Source organism: Mustela nigripes, chromosome X (assembly GCF_022355385.1).
Source record: "Mustela nigripes isolate SB6536 chromosome X, MUSNIG.SB6536, whole genome shotgun sequence".
Classification (NCBI taxonomy): domain Eukaryota; kingdom Metazoa; phylum Chordata; class Mammalia; order Carnivora; family Mustelidae; genus Mustela; species Mustela nigripes.
The window spans coordinates 105,011,005-105,031,739 of record NC_081575.1 but is presented as its reverse complement, the minus strand read 5'-3'; positions in this window follow the sequence as shown (position 1 = coordinate 105,031,739).

Here is a 20,735-nt window from a genome sequence, read left to right as displayed (position 1 = left end):
CAGAAGAAGGTTTCATTTCAAACCACACATGGGAAGCTAATCCAAAGGTTCTCTCTTGGTAGAGATGTCAGTGGTACAATACAGAAACTACTAGTTAAAGAGCATCAGCCGTCAGTCAGCTAGTGGGTAACCAAACATACTCGAAGAGATTGCTCAAGGATTCTGTCAGGATTGTTAATTACCTCCCAGAAGAGACTGCAAATTACATCAGACATAAAAGTTCTATCCCAGACTAGATTTAGAACAATTTTTCTCTCTCAAGACCTAAAAAAAAAAAAAAAAAAATAGAAAGGAATTGCAACTTATTTTATCCAGGTGACAAACTGCTTTAACCAAGCATTAGCATGAGATAATATTTTGTGTCTATTTGCATTGAAAAATGAAGTGAGATTTTCTTGGAAGATTTCCATTCCCCTTCACCTAATTAGCTCCTATTCCTCCTCAGCTCTCAGCTTAAACTGTCACTTCCTCCCAGACCACACACCCGCCCACCTCCTATTACACATTCCTTTAACACCTCCTGACTTGCACTCTGCCCAGGTGTGATTTGCTGTTTGTGGAATTCTTTAAGATCTGTCTCCTCAACCAGAGCACAAGCTCCACAAAGGTAGGAATCCTGTCAGTTACAGGTCCACCATTGCTAGGTGAGCAGGAAGAGGGCGAACATTTTGCACAATTCTTTAAAAGTGAGTTGGATTTGTCTAGTTTGACAGTGAGGATTGGCTTGGCCATTCGGTTAACAGAGCAATCACCTTCCATCAATTGGCTGAGCAAAATGAGCTGTGCCAAGATTTTGAAACAACAAAAACAGATTTAACGTGTAGGTACATAATATATAGTATATCAGAAATCACATTCTTTGCAATTACTTAATCTATGTTTTTACAAATAGGTCAGTTTGAAATATGCATGAAAAATTTTAAAAATTAAAATTTTAAAAGACAAAGTACGTCAGGGGGCAGGCACATAGTTGTTCAAAATTCTTTTAGGGCACTTGGGAACAGAAATACTTGAACAAAACTGACATAGTAAAATCACTGCCTTAATGTGGGCTCCCATCTCTACTGCTCCTGTGTGGGGGTCAGTCAGCATCTACTTGAACACATTTGGTGATAGGGAAATTACCTACATGTAGCTCAAAGGATTTCTGGAAAGCTCCATTTGTGAAAAACTTCAGCTAGCCTGGACTCGAAAGCTGCCTCTTTGTTATTTGCATTCACCCAATGGTGGCCTTAATTCTGCCCACTGGAGCTGGAACAGCATGTCATCCCCTGAGCAGGCTTTTGATGATTCTAAGACAGATGCCTCAGATATCCAATCCTTCAATCTTTTTTATTAAGCATAATTTCTAGGCAGGGCACCATCCTTCTTTGAAGATCTCGGTTTCCCTTTGCCTAATTAACTCCTACTCTTCTCAGCAGTTGGCTTCAATGTCACTTCCAGCACTTCCAAGCAATGTGACCATTTTCCACACATGGAAAAGCTAGAAGGCAGAGGGTAAAATACCCAGCCTGTCCTCATATAGCTTCCCCCCCCTCCAACATTTTCTTTAATTCTGAAGAAGAGCATCTTTATGCACGGCTACCTACACTTTAATTGCTGGGATATGTCACATGGTAAGCTTTGGCTGCAAGGGAGGCTGGAAATGCTAATATTTTGCTTTCCAGTTACTTCTATAGAGAAAGTCATGGTGGTAAGATGAGCAAAGTGATAAAAACATATATTGCAAGAATTACAAGCTATAATTTTTAAAGCAATTTGGAGGAGACTATAAGGTAAACTAAGTAATCAGCTAACAAAATACTTAAACAAAACAAACTTTTGCCACCGGGTAAAGCTGTGCAACTTTCCAATTGGGTTTAAAGCAAAAATATAAACAGGTCACCAAAAAATGCAAATTCTCAAAAAATAAAAAGCAGGATGTATGCCCTGACACTGCTCTGTTCTTAAACTTTTCCAGTGACTTCTCCTTCCACTTCCAACTCCATCAACCTCATCCCTGAATATTAAAGGTTGTGACTTTCATGTTATCAAATCAGCATGTAAGTCAGAAATTCTTAAAATACATTTTAAACTGTGGATCACACCAACAGATGCCTTGGTCTATTAAGCAATGTGATTTTTTTAAAGGCAACTTCTTTTTAGAAACACAAATGTTCAGTTGATTACGCTGAAGACCATTTTCTTCTGGTGCGTCAGCATGATTTCTTCATCAAATTAGGTACTTTGTCTGCTTTGTGAAACACTGTCAGTTTCATTTCCTGCTAAGGAAACAGCATCTCCAGAACCCAGATAAATTTTGCCTTTCCAATTTGAGTACTGAAAATAAACTAAGAAAAAATTTAAACACATTTATGTATATTTGGGAATAGTATAGCAAGCCTGTTTTTAGAATCGTTTAAAGGTTTAGAAAGGGATTATTGTGACTGAAAAAAATCACCTTTTAATATGAGCATTTACATATGGAAGATCTATTTTTGAAGCTTCTGCCTGATGCTGCTGGTTTTGTGCCTAACTTCTTTCTTTTTGTAAAATAGTTAAAAATCACATAATCACCACAACCTATACACACCCACAGGGACTCTTAAGTGAAGTCTGGGGTAGGTCCGGGGCCCCAGGCCTCCCCAGTATATGTTGCATCAACATCCGAAAAGCTTTTAGGAAAGTTTTTTGTTTATTAGTGTTTTGTTTTAGAAAGAGTCCAAAAGAGGACATGATGAAAATCTAAAGGCTAAGACAAGGAGGAAGAGAAAACATCTAAAAATAGAATCGCATGGTTTGCAAGTGGGAAAGAGCAAGGAAAGGGGGCACTTGGGAGAAATCGCAGAGAAAATGTGCTGAATGCCAGGGAAGACAGGCGAGCAATGTAGTGAATGTTTTCTCAAACGCCTGCCTAGGGCTCAGTATGACAATGACTTTCATGTGGCATCCAGTAGGTAGTGGAGGGGGACTACATACTACATACTACATTGTTTGGCTTCTGGTGTGTTTATGAAACAGCCCAGATTGGTTGGTTTTCTGTCTGGAAAGCAAAAACTCCGAATTCCACATATCGTGGCCTGTGGTGGCTAGTCTTTGCCAAGCCCACTCCCCATTTCCCTTCTTTGGCTCCTTTGCAGAACCCCCCATTCCATCTTCTTGGCCCAGGTGTCCCAGTAAGGTTATCAGTCACAGTACCCTGCCCCCACCCCCAGCCTCCTGCCAGGAATTGGCTCAGTGCTGGGTAAACCCAGGCTTCACAGCTCCCACTATTTCCAGATAGTTCTCAAGCCAGAGGCTGTAGCCAAGGGCTGTTGGCTGCCATCTTCCTTGCCTTGAGGGAGCACCTGCTGCAAATGTAGCTGAGGCCTGTGGGAAAAAGAGCCAATTACTAAGGTAATGGCCTAGTCATTTGAGCTGTTCCTCCTTCTTAGAATCCCTCCTCATTCTCTGTCCTTGAACTCCCAGCTCAAGCTCCACCCCAGCCCGTGGGAAAGAGCCATAGCCCCAGCTTACAGACTGCTTCATATTATTGAATATATCATACGGGGGTGGCTCTTCTCCCCACCTAGGTAGGTCCTAAAAGGCTTGGTAGGGGCCATATTCCTGTTTTTCTCTGCCTCCTGTTGTGTACAGCACAAACCTGGCATGTAGTAGAGTAACAGATAAGATTGTTCAATTCAGTTCTTCTCTTGTGACAGAAAATATACTAAAACCAGAATGTTTTTCTAATAACTGATCACATTAAGGGGCTGCTTAAGAAACATTTACTGTGCATAACTTGTATCATCTCATTTAATCTGCACAATCAACCTGTGGGGTAGATGTTCAAGTTTATGACCTTGGAATTTTGAAGTTCTGCGTTATCAGCTGCAAAGAACACAAGGAACCTCTGACTCCAAATTCTGTCTAAGAAAATATACTGCCCATAATGCCTCCTCTCCAACCCCTCCCACCAACCAGCAAGCAAACTTGCACCACACTACTATCCCTGGCATCTCCAGGGTAAAACACCTTCAAGGACAAGGCCTTACAAGCTGAATAAACTGGGACAAATCATCCATTTTGAGTTCTGTCAAACACATTTCCCAAGCAACAAAATATGTGATTCAGCATAGAAAAAAACTAACCATTCACCGAGATAACACGTTTTTTGAGAAAGCTTTTGGCTAACCTCAATAACCCTGCCCCCGCAGGAGAGGCGTCCGTTTGGGGAATGGAGGGAGGGATGACAAGCCAGTTGTTGGACTGTGACCTTCCAGAACCACAGCTGTGACCCTTAACAAGATAGTTGACCTGGGCCTTTCATTTGCTTTTATTTCATTTGTGTGTTTAATTCCAAGGTTGCAAATAACAGGAAATGAACCACAGTTTAGCCAGTTAACATCAAAGATACGAGACCAGGAGGCCGACTGTGAAAAAGAATTAAAAGGGTAAAAAAAAATCCAATGAGTCACACCCTTTCAATACTCCCAAGAATCACAAGAAGCAAAATGTGTGGGAAGCTACAAGTGGACACCCCAAATAAGAACAGACCTGGAGCTCTTCAAAAACTGTGAAGTTCCACATAAATGTGAAAAATAATACATAAGCCATAGTTTGGGCAAATACTCATCAGCTGGAAAAATGACTTCTAATGGTAATTAATTTGGGGACATTCTGATTTGGAATGCATACATTTCATCCACTTGTTATTTCTTTTTTTTTTTTCCTTTTAAGATTTTATTTATTTATTTGACAGACAGAGATCACAAGTAGGCAGAGAGGCAGGCAGAGAGAGAGGGAGAGGGAACCAGGCTCCCCGCTGAGCAGAGAGCCTGACTTGGGACTTGGACCCAGGACCCCGGGATCATGACCTGACCCGAAGGCAGAGGCTTTAACCTACTAAGCCACCCAGGCACCCCACTTGTTATTTCTTGTAGAGAGAATAATCGTTGTGGGAACTTGTTCTCATATTTCAGACCGTAAATATCACCGATTTTGTGGTACTTCAACTTCAAAATAAAAGTTCGTATGCTGTTCTTTAATAAAAATGGCAAGCTTACAAATCATGCTGCTGGGGAGAAAGCAGTAGCAATTTGCTCTCTGTCACAGTGGCTCTCAGCCTTGGGGAGCTTTGCAAAAATGCTGATGCCTGGGTCGCGTCCCTCTCAGCTACCCTCCCCAAGATTCCAATGTCACTGGTTTGAGTATCTGAGTTTTTTAGATTGCCCCAGGTGATTCAAGTCTGTGGGTAAGGGCAAGAAGAACCACTGTCTTCAGACCTTCCCAGGAAGAAAGGCAGCTGCCCAGAGAAGGAAGGAAATTTCCAGAAGTAGGCAGAATCCCCCAGTCTTGATTCCATACCTGTTAGCTTAGCACCCTCCAGTCCGGGACATGTCCTTGGAGTGCTTCTGCTACAAGCAACCTGGACTTCAAACAGCACCTCTTAACCTTCCTATTATTTCAGATGTCTGGGAGAAAAAGGGATAGAAGTCGTACTGGGTCTGCTCAACTCCACCGCTGAGGCTGAGTTTGGACAAAACAAAAATGTTCAAAATGAGACTGTTTAAGAGATGGGACCCTCATAGAGTGTGTATGTGTGTGGGTATGTGTGTGTGTGTTAGCTGAAGTACAGCTGACATACAATATTACATTAGTTTCAGGTATACAGCCTAGTGATTGCACAACTCTACAGATGACGAAATGCTCACCATAAATGTAATTACCATCTGTCACCATACAAAGTTCTTAGAGTATTATTGACTATATTCCCTTGCTGTACTTTTCATCCCATGACTTATTTATTTTTTTAAAACAAGATTTATGTATTTGAGAGAGAACCAGAGAGAGGGAGCACACAAATGGAGAGGGAGAAGCAGGCTGCCTGCTAAGCAGGGAGCCCGATGCGTGGCTTGATCCCAGGACCCTGGGATCATGACCTGAGCCAAAGGCAGACACTTAACCAACTGGGCCACCCAGGAACCCTGAGTTATTTATTTTATAATAAGAAGTTTTTACCTCTTAATCTCCCTCACCTGTGTGTGTGTGTGTGCGCGCGCGCGTTAACAACATTCAGAATAACCTGCTAGAAAGGGGCAGCACAGCAAAGCTTGACAGCAAATGTATGGCTAGCACATGTACCAAAGCGCACATAACCTCAGCTATAAAAATATTCATGGAATGGTGTACATGCACAGGTTTTGCTTCCTGTCGGCTTGTATTTCACCTAATAATCAAAGAGAACCAGCAGAGGGGCACCTGGGTGGCTCAGAGGTTAAGCCTCTGCCTTTGGCTCGGGTCATGATCTCAGGGGTCCTGGGATGGAGCCCCGAATCAGGCTCTCTACTCAGTGGGGAGCCTGCTTCCCCCTCTCTCTCTGCCTCTCTGCCTACTCGTGATCTCTCTCTCTGTCAAATAAATAAATCAAATCTTTAAAAACAAAGAGAACCAGGAGAGAAAAAAGTGATCTCTAACTCTTACGTCTGACAATTCATCGGAGTAAAGGAGAATGAGTTTTAATGAGAAAGGGCCACAAACAGTATAAAGAAGTGAAAACCAGACTGAAAAACAAAGACACATTCTCAAGAGTCTGATTTCAAAATGAAAGGTTCATTGCTGTGACTTTGCTCTAACTGCATTTGGATAATTTTGATTTGATTTAAATTTGCCTCCCCTTTTTTTCTCAAGGGTCTGTCAAAAACATTGGTGTTTCCCTGATGTACGCTTCTGAATCTGCCCAAGGGTTAAGATATCCATACCTCTGGGTTAACACTCAAAGAGGAAAACAGTATGGAGGTTTCTCAAAAAAAAGAAAGAAAGAAAGAAAGAAAGAAATTAGAACTACCACATGATCCAGCGCTCCTGCTTCTGGGTATTTATCCAAAAGAACTCAAACCAGAATCTCAACGAGATGCCTGTCCTCATGATCACTGCGGCATTATTCACAAGAACCAAGACAGAGAACCAACCCACGTGACCAGTGATGGATGACTGGATAACAAACCACAGCAGATACATTGAATGGAATATCATTCAGCCTTAAAAATGGACAGCCTGGGGCACCTGGCTGGCTCAGTCAGGAGAGCACGTGACTCTTGATCTCAGGACTTTGAGTTCAAGCCCCTCATAGGGTGTGGAGCCTACTTAGGAAAAAAAAAAAAGGACATCCTGCCACATACTACAACACAGATGAACCTCAAGGACATTATGCTAAGTGAAATAAACCAGTCACAAAAGACAAATACTGTAAGATTTTATTTATGTGAGGTATTATCTGAAGTAGATTCATAAAACAGGGGCTGAGGGGAGGAGGAAATAGGGAGTTATCTTTATTGGGTTTCAGTTTCGGTTTTATATGATGAAAAGGTTCTGGAGCTCTTTTTCACAAAAGCCTGAATCTATTTAATGCTACCAAAATGTACACCTAAAAACGGTTAAGATGGTAAATTTATGTCATGTGTTTTTTACCACCAATTCAAAAAAAAAAAATCTTGGTTTCAAGCATCAAAAACAGACTTTGGGCAACTTAAAGGAAGAAAATTTTGGAAAACTATTTGATTGTTCTGGGAATGTCTGGGAACCCTGAAGATTCACAGGTAGCCTGTAAGAACAAAAAAGGGTAGGAATCCGGAAATTCAGTGTTCCTTCCCTTTAAGCTGGAGAGTTTTCTGTGTTCCCTTGACCGGAAAGCATCCAATAATAAATCTCAGGTTTGTAAATATCGTGAAAAAAACCCTAAAAACAAAAACACTAAAAACTACAAGAGGAAGACTGAGCTCAAAGGAGTCAAAGGGTTTGGGCAGCAGGTGCGCTCCATTCTAAATTAGGATGGGAACACTCATTCTAGGGCAGACTCGGAAAGAAAGGCAGGGGACTTAACAGCCCCGCTCAAAGATACTCCATTGTGATGTCAGCATTTGACCGGAGTCTATTCTCCCTGTATTTAAAAAAAAAAAAAAAAAAAAAAAAAAAGTCTCTCTTTGGTGGGAACTAACAACACGATCTGATTCATATTGAATTTTTCCCAAAAGTTACACAAAGGGAAGTAATAATGCTGACTGTGAGAACTGAAGTGGAAATCAGATCTCAGCCCAACCAGAACGACCAATGGAGACAATAGACAATAACTGTGACTCTGATGAAATTCATTTCTCAGCTGAAGGCACTGGGCCCATGTTTCTCTTGCTCTATTCTTAGTACTAAATCTAACTGTTTCCCTTCCAGGGAAACAGCTCTCTTCAGTTTGAAACAATAGATATTCACACCGCATTCCATATTTTCTGGGTTCTCTGTGTTGCCTAAAATGTCACGACCAGCTCACTTCCTCCACAAGGTATGGCCAAGATTTCCCCATCCGCAGGGAGTCATGGCTGTTTCCAGAACATGAATGTGCAGAGCCAGGCTGGGCAGCCTAAATCTATGCACTGGAGCAGTAGTGACAAAGGGAGGGAAGGCTCAGAAGCTGTGTCTTATTCATCTCTTCATTTCCTCGGCCATGCTTGGCATTTACTGGCATTCAGCAAATGTTGTTGAATGAATAGGGCAACTTTGGTATCCTTATACGTAACACATCGAAAGGAGCTCAAAGTTTTAAGGTGAAAGTGGTTCTTGCATTAAAACCCCTTAATAAATGCTAAAGGAACATAAACTGGATTTCCTAATGACCATGACAGGCTTAACTGCCTACCAAATATCTATTCTCCAATTTGCTCTCAAATTTAAAACAATCCCAATTTCTCGGTTGGCATATTATTTCCCAGCTTAAAAACAAAAAGACAAAAAACAAAAAACCTACATTTGTCAGACTCCATTGCAGCAAGGTTAGGTTACAGTCAACAAGTAAGCTGAAGTAATGAGCTCAAGTTCTGTGAAGTCTTGAAAGGGCAGTGGCATGTGCTCCTGCCTCTCATCTTCCATTCTGCAGCCTGGAACTAAGATGTGATGGCTGGAGCCCCAGCAGCCATTTTAGACTCTAAGGATGATGAGCACATCTTAGGGATGGCAAGGTGGAAAGCTTAGAAGAAGCCTGGGTCCCTTACAACCATGGAGCTATCATAACAGCCCTCGATTGGTACCTTCTAAACCTCTTTTATCTGAGAAAGAAACTTCTTCTTTTTTAGCCCTTAGTTGTAGGGTAGCTATGACTCACAGCTGAACCCAATCCTAACTGACACAGCTGTCAGAAAACACAGAATTAGGGGAAAGGTCTCAGGAGTACACATCCCTTCTCCCCCTCCTCTCCTAAAGATATCAAACTCTGTCTAGGGAGGGTACCGGTCCTCTACTGCATAAAGGCATTCCAGCTTAGACTGTTTTTATGATACATTCCTATAAAACAGCAAAGGTGGTTTAACTTGACTGGCAATCTCCCGGCTCCTGACTTCTCTCCCCTCCCCTACTCCTAGAAGCCAGTGCAGTGCCATGGTAATTACCAAAGACTCCCTGACTCCCTTTGGCCTATCTGTCTCCCTCACTCCTGCCTCTTTCTTTCTTTCTTTCTTTCTTTTTTAATATTTACTTATTTATTTTGGGGGGGGAGTAAGAGAGTGAGCAGGGGGAGGGGCAAAGGGAGAGGGAGAGAAATCCTCAAGCAGACTCTCTGCGGACTGTGGAGTCCAACATAGGGCTTGATCCCAGGACCCTGAGATCGTGACCTGAGCCAAAACCAAGAGTCAGACACTTAACTGACTGAGCCACCTGGGTCACCCAACTCCTGACCCTTTCTAAGCCGGCTTCATACAGCAAAATTACCTAGTGTCCCCTTGAAATCTGATTAAACTGATTCACAGTAGGAGAATAAATGGCCCTGGCCTTAATCTGAGAAGAAGAGTAGGAGAGCACATGTTCTACACGTGTATAATTCAGAAAGCATTTGTGACAGGTAGAAGGAGTGAGAGTGGAACATGGTTGTTCAGGCCACGTGGGCAGTGAGGTGCACACCTGGGACACGAATCTAGGCCTTCTAGCTTCCAGCTCAGCATTCTTTCCTTTGAGCCAAGGGGCCAGACACCTTAGGGGATCCTTCAGAACCGGTGTTACCAAGTTCAGGGTCACCACAAGGAGCATGTGGATGAGATGGGCGCCTTAGGAGCTCTGCCAAGTTGGAATCTGTTGACAGAGCTGAAGCCACAAGAAGCCACAGGAGTGGGAAGCATGTGGGAAAAAGATCGTGGGTTGAACTCTCAACCCAAAGTCTCTTGGTGGCACATGACAGGAAAGGAAGTGGCTCACACTGTGTGCACTTGACTTCTTTTCCTGTGTAGCCCTTCCACAGAGGTCTTCTGAGGAAGGATGAAACTGTCCAGAAAGTATCTCTCTCACTTCTTTCCAGGGCAGAGTTTGTGTATGGGTCCCCTATCTTGCTGGTGATATTCAAAAGTAACAGGTTAGGGGCGCTTGGGTGGCTTAGTCAGTTAAGCGTCTGCCTTTGGCTTAGGTCAGGGTCCTAGGACAGAGCCCCGCATCGGGCTCCCTGCTCAGCGGCAGCCTGCTTCCCCCTCTCCTTCCCACTGTGGTCTCTCTATTTCTGTCTCTCTCTCTCAAATAAATAAAATCTTTTTTTTTTTAAAGTAACAGATTATACAGAAATCTTTTTTTCCAATGTGGCAGAATTTACATAACATAAAATCCACCATTGGAACTATTTGTGAGTATAGTTAAGGGTCATTAAATATTCACATTGTTGTACAGCTGTCCCCCACCATATTTTCATCTTCCCAAACTGAAACTCTATCCCCATTAAACACTAACTTCCGGTTCCCCTCCCCACTGGCCCTGGCAGCCACCCCTCTCCTTTCTGTCTCTATGAATTTGATTACTCTGGGTGCCTCATAGGAGTGGAGTCACACCGTCCTTGTCCCTTTGTGTCAGGCTCCTGTTTTACTTAGCGTAATGTCTTCAGGGTTCATCCATGTTGTAGCAGGTGTGAGAACTTGATGCCTTTTTAAGGTTGAATAATGTTCCCATGTATGGATATACAAAGGAATTAAAAATTTTTTTTAAAGGTTTTGTTTATTTGACAGAGAGAGAGATCACAAGTAGGCAGAGAGGCAGGCGCGGGGCAGGGGGAAGCAGGCTCCCTGCTGAGCAGAGACCCCCCCCCCCATGCAGGGCTCAATCCCAGGACCCTGAGATCATGACCTGAGCCAAAGGCAGAGGCTTAACCCACTGAGCCACCCAGGCGCACCAAGGAATTATTTTAAAGGAAACACACACACACACACGTACATAAACACAGCTACTGACCATATCTGATATTGTACAGGGGGTCTGGATTTTGAGTCTATGGTTCCTGCAGTGAGCACATAAAGAGCTGTTAGCCTTCCACATACACGGCGCCAGTGAAGAGAGAATACGTGGTCCTGTCCTCCAGGACAGCTCAGAATTGACCTGGGAGGCGGACATAAGTAGCTTTAACGTAATATGATGGATGTTGTGTCAAACCAGGCAACACAGATGAATTCTCCCTAGGAGGTGTCAGCACGATCACACAAAGGCTGACCTTCGACAAAGCCTTGAAAAGCAATGAAGACAGGGGTATCCAGGCTGGTGACCTCAACGACAGGGCTATAACTCTCACAGGTGTGGGATGGGTGTTCCAGTTGCGATGGCTGCGTACCAAATTAACCCACAACTTGGGAGGCATAAAAAATAATCCATTCATTACGCTCCTGGTTTCAGTGAGGTGTCGATTCCATCGTGGCTCAGCAGGGACAGGTTGTCACGTCAGCTGGAAGACCTGAAGGCTGGCTCTGTCACATTTGACAGCCCGTGCTGGTTGCTGGCCCGGACTGCAGCCGGAACTGTCAGTGGAACTCCTACCCGGGGCCCCTCTGGGAGCACTGTGCTTCCTCGCAGCATGGTGACTGGGCTCTGAGGGTGAGCAGAGCGAGGCAAGCAGGTGGGAGGAAGTCACCTCACCTTTTATGACCTCACCTCAGAAGTCAGGCAGCCTCGCTTCTACTGTGTCCGATTTGATAGGAAGAAGTCACGAAGGTCAGCCCATATTCCAAGGGAGGAGAACTACACTCCACCTTTTGCTGGGAGGGATGGCTGGGTTCTCCAAGAACATGTGGAACCAGAAATATTGCTGTGGCCCTATTTGATCATCACAGGTTTGGCAGTACATGCCTGGGGCTGGAACCACCTTAGCGTGGGGACTCCCTTTGGGACAATGGCTAAGTCCATGAGTATAAATCAGCTGCTAGAAGAGTGTGAAGGGTTGTAACCTTGGGCCACAACGCCAGCCCCTGTAATGCCTAATTTCTTCTTTTTTAAAAGATTTTATTTATTTATTTGACAGACAGAAATCACAAGTAGGCAGAGAGGCAGGCAGAGAGAGTGGGGGAAGCAGGGTCCCTGCCCAGCAGAGAGCCCAATGTGGGGCTCGATCCCAGGATTCTGGGATCATGACCTGAGCCGAAGGCAGAGACTTTAACCCACTGAGCCACTCAGGTGCCCTGTAATGTCTAATTTCTATAGATAAGAACCATGCATCTATGTTTCATTTAGAACTGATTAATGCAGGCCTAGCAAAACCCTGGGGTTCAAATTTCTGGGGTTCTTCTTGAAAACAATTTGGTGAAGGGGAAGGGAGGGAGAGAGAGAGAGAGAGAGAGAGAGAGAGAGAGAGAGAGAGAAGGAGCACACAGTACTGGATTGCCTACTAATTTGGACATGTAAGTGTGTGAGCAATTAACTCGATTATGGGGAAGTGACACTTGAACCTCCAAGCTGGTGAAGAGCCCATACTATAATTTTCATATGCTAATTTGTGGGCCGGGCTTGCCCCTCCACCAGACTGGAAGCTCTTTCCAGGAGAGAACTCTTCTTATCAGGTCTCCCCAAAAGATTCAACAAGCTTGGCCTCTAGAATCACACCTTTGATTTAAATCTCAACTCTGCCACTTCCTAGTTGCATGGCTATAAATGTTATTTGATTGTGCCAGACTTGAGTGTCCTCACCTCAGACTTATTAAAAAGATTAAGTAAGATTATCTTGCCCTGCACCTGGAAGGCACTCAATAAATGGGAGATCCTTTCTTTTCCTCTAAAAATGGTGAATGGCCAGGAACGCTCCCCTCCCCCTGTCCTCCCCCATTCAGCTTTTTTTTTTAATAGTTTCCAGGAGTCCTTCCTCTCCAACCACTCCTCCTCTAATGCTTAAGGTCCCAGGGACTTTGCCTGAGTCCCTCAGGTCTGCTTTTCCCAGGGGCCACTCCCCAGAAGTTTCACTCCCTCCCTCCCTGTTCCCATCAGAGTAAGAGGAGGATCTGGGGAGGCAGGAAGGGGTCAGAGGCTTTAAGACAAAGAGAGAAAGAGGAGTTGGCTTACGCCCTAGAGGACAGGGAGGAGGTCAAGTTACTAGAGCAAATTAAATCCTTTTCACTCTTTGATGAAACAAATACGGAGTTCATCTCACTAGGACCCAAACATTGGCAGTGAGGAAAGAGGTCTCTCATCTTTGCAGACTTCTGGAATTTATATTAGTCATTAGTATACTGCACATGGAGATGGGGGATGATGGTGCAGACAAAAGACACACAAGCACAATATAACAATAGTGTAACCAAAAAAGCCCCCAAACTACTTTATGTTGGCTGATCAGGACCCACCCAAGCAAAGATCAACTGAGGTCAAGACCTGGGTGAGAGAAGGAAGGAGCTAGCCCTGCAAAGCCCTCCAGGGCACCGGGGCTGGCTTGCCTTGCTCCAGCACTACTGGATCATTTTCTGTTGGGGACTGTTCGGTGCTTTGGAGGAAGTTCAGCAGCATCCCTGACCTTCCCCCAGAAGGGGCCATTAGCACCCAGCCTCCCCAGTTGAGACAACCAAATGTGCCTCCAGACATCACCAAGGGTCGCCTGAGGGCTGAACCACCTGACTAAGAAGCCCAGGGCTAAGGCATGGGCCCCCCGGGCCCCCAGGCTGCCTGACTTCACCAGTTCCAGCTGCCCCTGCCCCACAGGAATCTGTCAACCGCAAAAACTAGCTGGAGATCTTGGAGAGCAAAGGGCTAAAGCAGGAAGTGAGAATACTTTCTGGTTCAACACCACAGCTGTTGGCTGTTCGGTTTCCCCACTCACAGCCTGCAAGGGGCCAGAATGCAGCGGGAGGGGAGTGGGGGTCGGGGGGCACCAGCACTCTGCCTCACTTCCCTGAAGATGAGCAGCTCCCGGCTGCCCACCAAACTCGGAGAAGGGCCAGGCGGACGCATTGCCATCATCCAAGACCAGATCTTACCATCTTAACCATTTCCAATTCTGCAGTTTGGTGATGCTAAGTATTTGCACTGTTCTGTAGGAGATCTCCAGAACCTTTTCATTTTGCAAATCTGAAACTATAGCCATTGACCAAGAACTCTCCATGCCCCCCCACCCCGACTCCTGGCAATCATCATTCTATTTCTATGAATTTGACTACTTTAGACAACGTCCAATCAGGGGAAGCACACAGCATTTGTCCTTTTGTGGCTGGTTTACTTCACTGAGTATAATATGTCCTCAAGGTTCATCCATGATGCAGCACAGGACAGGATTTCCTAACTTAAAAAAAAAAATTGTTTGTTTTGGACTTCCTTCCTTTCTAGGGGTAATATTCCACTGTATGGATATCTCACATTTTGTTTATCCATTCGTCTGTCAATGGACATTTGGGTTGCTTCTACCTCATGGCTATTGTGAATAGTGCCGCTATGAACACGGATGTTCAAGTACACATAGAGTGTGTGTATTTATACCTTATTAATGATACTAATATCTTTATAGAGATATAACTCACAAACCATACAATTCATCCATTTAAAGAACATAAATCAATAGTTTTCCATATATTCACAAAGCTCTGCAACCAAGACCACAATTTTAGAACATTTTCATCAGCCCAAAAAGAAACCCATTAACAGTCACTCCCCCTCCATGCCCCACACCCACGATGGTCAGTGTTTGTTTATTTTTTCTTTCTTTTTTTAAAAAAGATTTTATTTATTTATTTGACAGAGAGAGAGAGAGTGAGAAAAAGAATACAAGCAGGGGAAGCGGGAGAGGGAGAAACAGGCTTCCCGTCAAGCAGGGAGCCCGATGTGGGGCTCCATTCTAGGATGCTGGGATCATGACCTGAGCTGAAGGCAGATGCCCAACGACTGAGCCACCCAGGCGCCCCTGTTTTTTCTTTTTAAGGAGGCTCCACTCCCAGCATGGAGCCCAATGTGAGGCTTGAACTCAGGACCCTGAGATCAAGACCTGAGCTGATATCAAAGGTAGAAAGCTTAACCAAATGAGCCACCCAGGTGCCCCAATGACGGTCAGTTTTGTGTGTCAACTCCGTAGTGCTGTGAAGATATTTTGTGGATGGGATTAAAGTCCATAATTAGCTGACTTTAAGGTAAATGGGCTGAATGGTCAGTTGAAAGGCCTAACAGTAGAAGTGAGATTTCCCCTAAGAAGAAATTCCACCTGTGGACTGTGGCTCCAGCTCCTGCCCAAGCATCTTAGCTGCGCACTTCCTGATGACTTGCCCTATGGACTTTGGACCTGCCTAGCTGACCCCAGCAATCATCTAAGCCATTTCCCTGCAATCAACTTTTGACACATATCTCCTCCTTGCTCCGTTTCTCTAGAAGCCTGATACCCTCCACTCCCACCCTGCAGAGTGCTAAGCGACCAGTAATCTACTTTCTCTACGGATTTACCTATTCTGGACATTTCAAATGTATGGAATCATCCACTATGTGGTCTCACCATACAGTACATGACTGGCTTCTTAGCATAATGTATTCAAATGTCATCAATGTAGCACATAACCAGTACTTCATTCCTTTTTATGGCTCGGTAATATTCCACTGTATGAAAATGCATTTTGCTTCTCCATTCATCTGCTGGTAAGACATTTAGTTGTTTCTACTGTTCAGCTGATAGAAATAACAATGCTATGAACATCCGTGGACAAGTTTTTATGCGCACCATGTTTTCATTTCTCTTGAGTATTTACCGAGGAGTGAAATTTGAATCAAACGAGAACTCTGTGCTTAACAGCATGAAGAACTGCTGGACCACTGGACCATTTCCTCCACATCCTCACTACACTTGCTACCGCCTCTCTTTCTTATTCTAACCATCCCAATAGATGGGGAGTGCTATCTCATCGTGGTTCTCATTTGCACTGCCCTAACACTAGTGATGGTGAAGATCTTTTCATCTATTTATTGGCCACTTGTATATCTTCGTTGGGAAAATGTCAGTTCCTCTGCTCAGTTTTAATTGGGTTGTCTTTTTATTGTTGAGTTACAAAAGTTCTTTATGTATCTGGATACAGTCTCTTATCAGATATATGAGTTGCAAGGATTTCCTGCACTCACTGGGTTATCTCTTAATTTTTATCCTATTGTTTATATATGGCACAAAAGTTTTTAAATTTTGAAAGAGTCCAAATTATCCATTCTGCCCCTGGTGTTGTAACTAGAAACCACTGCCAAACCTAAGGTCACGATTTACTCCTTTACCAAGGTTTACTCCTAGGTCGTCTTCTAAGAGTTCTGGTTTTAGCTCCTACATTTGGGTCTATGATCCCACACAGTTTCCTAAAAGTCTTACCTATTCGGTAGTGTTTTCCCAGAAAATATTTATAGCACCATCACAAGACAATTAAACTGTTTTGTTTAAAACAAAATGTGCAATGTGTGCTCTTTAGCATTCTAATCTAGGCGAGAACAATATTCGAAATGAGCCAGTACTCTGTCTGTAGGACAAATAAATGCTTTCATAACTACGTCACTGTTGAATGGAGTGCAGTTTATGACCTATTTGCTTATGAACCAGCCCAAACAGCTTGCCTCCATAGTGTTAGGGAAGGAAGAAAGACCCTATTGTGAGAATCAGAAAAAATCTAATCACTAATTTGGTCTAACAAGGGAGCGTAGAGCTTTCTGTGGCTTTCAAAAACTACTTTCTCTTTGCTTGGGAAAGATAAATAAAACTGTTTTTTAATGTCTTGTGACCTGGAAATATTTAATATAAATATAACAGTCCTTTTATTTATATTTTAACTCTAAAGCTGAGGGGAAGAGAACAAAACATAAATGAGACGAATACCATCTCAACATGCTGTTTCGGGGGGTCCCCGAGACTACCCACGCATGCGGCAATTTACTAAAATGACTCACAGGACTTGGCATACACTTGTCCTTAGGCTCAGATTTATTACATTAAAGGGCACACGACAAGACCAGCAAGGGAAAAAGACACAGGCAGAGTCTGAGGAAATCCATGCACAGGCTTCCTCCATGGGGTCCCTCCTCCCCAGCCTGCGAAGGGATACACTGAACCTGTTCTTTTCCCTCGCAGAAAAAACCCCAGCCACACCAGTATAATGCTCCTACCTAGGGAAGCCCATTAGAGACTCAGCACCCAAGATTTTTACTGGGAGCTGGTCACACAAGCAGCCCTGGCCTAGTGAACATCCAAATCCCCAATGCCCAGAAGGAAATCAGGTGTTGGCCATAAATCACATCATTTACACAAACAATATACCCGTACAGTCTGGTGCCCCGTCTTTTATTGGCTTGGGGAACTAGTGAGATGCCGAGCTTCCTAAGGGCCAACTATGCAAGCAGCCTTTCTAAAAGCCGGTGGCTTGGCACCTGCTATGTTCACTCTCTTCTGCACGGAGGCCGTGGCACTCATTCAAGGTCTAATTTACAGTTTACTTAGGGAAACCTTCAAATTTGGTGTCTAGTAATATTCCTAATCTATCATCATTATAGTGAGGTGAAGTTTATCCCAACTATGAATTTTTAAAAAGTCAGTATATTATTCTACTAAATACTGTACAGTGGCATGTTTAAGCTCCTAAGAGATTTTTAAAGGTCAATGGCATTAATTTTAAATAAAATGTATCTATTCATTAAAGCACAACTTGCAGGATCTCATCTGGTACTATTCTTAGGTGGATTTTTAAATTCCATTTTGTACTTAAAAGGAATAAAATATCAAATCTTGTCTATCTACAGTAACATTAAGAATGAGCTAGAGGACTACATCAAGAATGCCCCAAAAGCCCAACCCTAAGGTAACTTTTGCCAGACTTGCTGGAGACAGAAGGTGTTCCAAGAAGAAAACAATAATCACACGAAGAGAGCACTGGTTAGGTCCCAATAGACTAAAAGTTAAAACATCCACTCAAAACCAATGTCCTGTTGTACGAGACTTGTTTCCTCTGATAACTCTTCCTCCTCTAAAAAAGCTAGGGTACACAAAAAATGTAAAACCACAACCTAGGTACATCATGTTCACGTTTTAGACAAATATCCTTAGGTGTTTTGCCCAAGACCAATATACGGAATTACTATCTATCAGACAGCTGCTCTGTACATTATGCTGCTGCTGCCTGGAATTACTGTTTTGTGAACTTGCTTTGTCTTCCCATCTGAACCGGAAACTCCCTCTACAATGTAAGAGAATATCTAGACCATGCACTCAAGGGGTGCTCAACCAGTCTAAGGGGGAGAAGTCACAGAGACTGGAGGCCTTTAGGGAGTACCAAGCTCAACCTCCTCCGTGTTTAGATTCGGAAGTCAGAAACAGAGGGACATGCGCTCTTGGGCTGGGGGCCCTCAAACAAAGTCAATGCTATGGGTAGCCTCAAAGGCTCAAATAAAACCAGATCAGAATTGCAATTCTGAACTTTAAAGCGCATGCTCAGCCCACATTTTGCCACGTGTATGTCAGCGCAGGTGGTCAGCACTGTGGGAACACTGAAGAGAAAGACAGCTGCCCCTGGTCTCAGGGAGAGTAGTCTACTGGAAGCCAGGTGCGAACTCACGAGGGTAGAGCACACATGGGGACACGGGAAGTCGACAGTGATGCGGGAGTTCAGAGAGAGAAGGTGGTCACGTCTGGAAAACGTAGCTCTTTAGCAAGGTAAGAGTGATGGCGAATTCAGCAGGACTACAAACAACTTAAAATGGTTTCGTAAAGAAACAAGCTTTTCCTTAAATCTCACATCCTGCCTAGAAATGAGGAACAAGAACAGAAGGCAACCCAAGGGGAAAACAAGGATCGCACAAAGAAATCTCTTAGTAGTAAGTTCACAGTTTTTAGCTCAGTGGGGCCCACAGAGAGCCAGGAACACAGGGTGAGGAGCAGAAAACCATGTGACGTTTGCCCAGCAGGTCAGAGGAGACGCAGAAAGGACGCTCTTCCCACCTCACCGGCCTCGCCAGCAGGAGGCAAGTGGGGAACACGAAGCAGGGAAGGCCCTGGGAGCCTTACAGCCACGGGCACGTCTACAGAGCCTCGGTAAGTCCAACACTACATGAAGGGGTCTGTTTTTCTTCACTGAAACAACATGACTTTCGATCCCGGGGAACAGGCCCTCGGACAAATCACAGCTTCCCTCCTGAGTAATGCGTTTCTGAAGGAGTCAGAATGAAATCCGAGAGATACGACCCACAAAATGCCAGAGGTGAGAGTCACACCACAACCTTCTAAATCTTGAAAAAGATGGAGACAAATGTATACTGCACGCATGGCAAGAACTCACGGAACCAAAGTTTACAAAGTATGAGACTTTTAATGTTAACTTGCTTGCTTTTCTTAGATTTCTTTTAAGAATGTTTTTGTTACTTTTATTTGTGTCTGTGTTCTAGGGGGACAGGGTTGCAAGAACCCAACAGCTCCACGAACCGTGTTGCAACGGGAGGGTCCCATTGCCTCCCTCTCCCCATCCTCCCCTTGCGTGCTGATGGCCTAAAAATTCCTCTCTTGCTAAGGAAAAACAAAATTCCCCTCTCTTACAGTCTCCCTGGGGTCTCAGGAGAAAGTCATGCGCATTCAGACACTCATTAGCTGAGAACCATCTTCTCCCAGTTTAGAAGAGATATGGAAGATAAACCAGGGACGCATGAGTGGCTCAGTTGGTTAAGCATCTGCCTTCCACAAAGGTCATGATCTCAGAGTCATGGGATCGAGCCCCCCATCAGGCTCTCTACTCAGCGGGGAGCCTGCTTCTCCCTCTCCCTCTATCTCCACCCTCCTTGTGCTCTTTCTCCCAAATAAAATCTTAAAACAAAACAAAAAAAAAAAAAAAACAAACACAAACCAGACAGCTGATGTTTAAAAGCTGCTATTTTCTCTCTAGTGAAGAAAGCATGCCTGGGTGGCTCAGTTGGTTGAGCAACTACCTTTGGCTCATGTCATGATCCTGGAGTCCCAGGATAGAGTCCTGCACTGGGCTCCCTGCTCGGTGGGGAGTCTGCTTCTCCCTCTGACCTTCCCACTCTCTATGCTCTCTCTCAAATACATACATAAAATATTTTTAAAAGTAAAATAATAAAATAAAATCATGCCTCCAACACACTCAAATTTGGAGTCACTAACAAAATCTGAGTATTGTGTCATCTAAGCCCTGGAAGGACTCACTGTGACTTCACTCTTTTTTTTTTAAGATTTTATTTATTTTTTTGACAGAGAGAGAGATCACAAGTAGGCAGAGAAGCAGGCAGAGAGAGAGGAGGAAACAGGCTCCCCGCTGAGCAGAGAGCCGGATGTGGGGCTCGATCCCAGGACCCTGGGATCATGACCTGAGCCAAAGGCAGAGGCTTCAACCCACTGAGCCACCCAGGAGCCTCTGTGACTTTACTCTTGAGTGTGGGGAGCAGTCTCTGGATCCTGTTATTTCTCCATCTTTGCCTTTACTTTTGTGTCCACCTGTCCTTTGCACTCTCAAGACAGGCGAGCGCTGAATGGAGAGTGTCCCAAGGTGTACCTGAGAAGACAGAGT